Source organism: Arachis ipaensis, chromosome B2, assembly GCF_059453495.1.
Source record: "Arachis ipaensis isolate K30076 ecotype BB chromosome B2, ASM5945349v1, whole genome shotgun sequence".
In the NCBI taxonomy this organism is placed as follows: Eukaryota; Viridiplantae; Streptophyta; class Magnoliopsida; order Fabales; family Fabaceae; genus Arachis; species Arachis ipaensis.
The window spans coordinates 46394544-46397514 of record NC_142437.1 but is presented as its reverse complement, the minus strand read 5'-3'; the positions used below and the strand labels follow the sequence as shown (position 1 = coordinate 46397514).

Below are 2971 nucleotides of genomic sequence, written 5' to 3'. Positions count from 1 at the left end.
CCTTTCTTCTGATTCATCCCATTATTCACAGGATTTCTTTCAGAAGTATACATGAACTGGTTATTTGCAACCATTTCAATGAGTTCCTAGGCTTTTACAGGTGTTTTCTTCAGATGAAGAGATCCATCAGCAGAGTGGTCCAATGACATCTTGGAAAATTCATACAGACCATCATAGAATATACATAAGATGCTCCATTCTAAAAGCATGTCAGAAGGACACCTTCTGATCAATTGCTTGTATCTTTCCCAAGCTTCATAGAGGGATTCACCTTCCTTCTGTCTGAAGGTTTGGACTTCCACTCTAAGCTTGCTCATCTTTTGAGTTGGAAAGAATTTGGCCAAGAAAGCATTGATCAACTTTTTCCAAGAGTTCAGGCTTTCTTTAGGTTATGAATCCAACCATATCCTAGCTCTGTCTCTTACAGCAAAGGGGAAAAGTATAAGTCTGTAGACCTTGGGATCAACCCCATTGGTCTTAACAGTATCACAGATCTGCAAGAATTTAACTAAGAACTGATGAGGATCTTCCAGTGAAAGTCCATAAAACTTGCAATTCAGCTGCATTAGAGAAACTAATTGAGGCTTAAGCTCAAAGTTGTTTGCTCCAATGGCAGAAATTGAGATACTTCTTCCATAGAAGTCAGAAGTTGGTGCAGTAAAGTCACCAAGCACCTTCCTTGCATCTCCACCATTATTGTTGGGTTCGGCTGCCATGTCTGCTTCTTTTTCAAAATTTTATGTAAGGTCCTCTCCGGAGTGTTGTGCTTTAGCTTCTCTTAGCTTACTCTTTAGTGTCCTTTCAGGTTCATAATCAGCTTCAACAAGAATGTCCTTATCCTTGTTCCTGCTCATATGAAAAAGAAGAGAACAAAGAGAGAATGGGAATCCTAGAGATTCCTTTATGTGAGTATAAGAATAGAAGAATAGAAGAATGAGAAGAGAGAGGAGATGAGTAATTTCAAACAGAGAGAAGAGAGAGGGTTCGAATTATGAGTAGAAGAGAAGTGTTAGTAACTAAATAAATAAATAGAAAGAGATGAGAGAGAGAGAGAGAGAGAGAGTATTCGAATTTTAATTAAAATAAAAGAAAAGTGTTTTTGTTTTTTTTTTAATTATAAGTTAGAATTCGAATTTTAAAAGAAGAAATAAAAGCAAATTGAAAACTAAATAAATTAATTAATTAAAAAGATTTTTGAAAAATTTGTTAGTTAGTTTTCGAAATTAATGAGAGAGAAAAGTAGTTAGGTGGTTTTGAAAAAGATAAGAAATAGTAAAATTTTTAAAATTAAAACAAACAAATCAAGTAATTAGTTGAAAAGGTTTGAAAGTCAAATTTTTGAAAAGATAAGAAGTTAGAAAAAGATTTTGAAATTTATTTTGAAAAAGAATTGAAAAAGAAATTAAAAAGATGTGATTTTTAAAATTAAAGTTGATGACTTGACTAACAAGAAACTAAAAGATATGATTCTAGAATTTAAAGATTGAACCTTTCTTAACAAGAAAGTAACAAACTTGAAATTTTTGAATCAAAACATTAATTGTTAGTAAAGTTTTCAAAAATATGAAATAAAAATAAGAAAAAGATTTTGAAAATTTATTTAAAAAAATTCAAAAATATTAAGAAAAAAAATGAAAAAGATTTGATTTTTGAAAAAGATTTGAAAAGATAAAGTTTTTAAATTGAAATTTTGACTTGACTAACAAGAAACAACTAAATTTTAAAAAGTTTTGACAAAGTCAACTCAAAATTTCGAAAATTATTAGAAGAATAAGGAGAAGATATTTTTTTGACTTTTGAATTTTTAATGAGGAAAGAGAAAAATAACAAAATGGAACAAAACATAAAAATTTAAGATCAAAACAAATAATGCATGCAAAAACACTTTGAATTCCAAGATGAACACCAAGAACACTTTGAAGATCATGATGAACATCAAGAACATATTTTTGAAAATTTTTAAGAAAAGAAAGACATGCAAGACACCAAACTTAAGAACTTTGTACTAGGGACACTAAAAATTTGAAAATGCATATGAAAAACAAGAAAAGACACAAAACAAAAAAACTACAGTTCAAACAAGGAAAATCATCAAGAACAACTTGAACATCAAAGAAGAACATAATGCATGAATTTTCGAAAATTTTAAGAAAATTAAAAAGATGCAATTGACACCAAACTTAAAATTTGATGCTAGACTCAAACAAAAAACACAAATTTTTTTTTGGTTTTATGATTTTATTAATTTTTTTGTAATTTTAATTTTTTTTGAAATTAAAAATAAAAAAGCTTAAACATAAAATAAAGTTACCCAATCTAAGCAACAAGATGAACCGTCAGTTGTTCAAACTCGAACAATCCCCGGCAACGGCGCCAAAAACTTGGTGCACGGAATTGTGATCACACTTTTCACAACTTCGCACAACTAACCAGCAAGTGCACTGGGTCGTCCAAATAATACCTTACGTGAGTAAGGGTCGATCCCACGGAGATTGTCGACTTGAAGCAAGATATGGTCATCCTGTAAATCTTAGTCAGGCGGATTCAAATGGTTATGCGGATTTGATAATTAAAAGATAAATAAAACATAAATTAAAATAAAGATACTTGACGTGGCGGAAATTGGCGAGTTAAGAAATTGTTATAAGAGATACGTTGCAAGTACAGTTCTTAACCAACCGAAAATCTGTTTATCAATTTAGAAGGGTTGTCACAAAAATTAAAATTAAAATACTGAGAGTATGAATCCCAGGTCGTCTCCCAACGAGTTGCAGAAAGGTGTGCTATTTTATTAATCAGATGTTTTCTAAAATGAGTTGAGTTGGTAAATAGGAAATTAAATTAGAGAATTTATGTATTTTAAATAAAGACCTTGACTAGGAGTAGATTAGTTGGAAGCCCTATTCTTGTTGGAGTACTCTCAAGATTAATTGGTAATTGAAGGTTGTTCTGCTTAGTTATCCTTTACTAG

At 30.6% G+C, this 2971-nt stretch overlaps 1 non-coding gene across 1 annotated transcript; it reads left to right on the top strand.

The window, feature by feature from the left end:
* The first annotated feature begins 203 nt into the window (after positions 1-203).
* Positions 204-311, top strand: LOC148573850 (small nucleolar RNA R71). Its single transcript, XR_015906033.1, has one exon. It is a non-coding gene; the product is annotated as a small nucleolar RNA R71 (small nucleolar RNA).
* Positions 312-2971: the final 2660 nt, after the last annotated feature.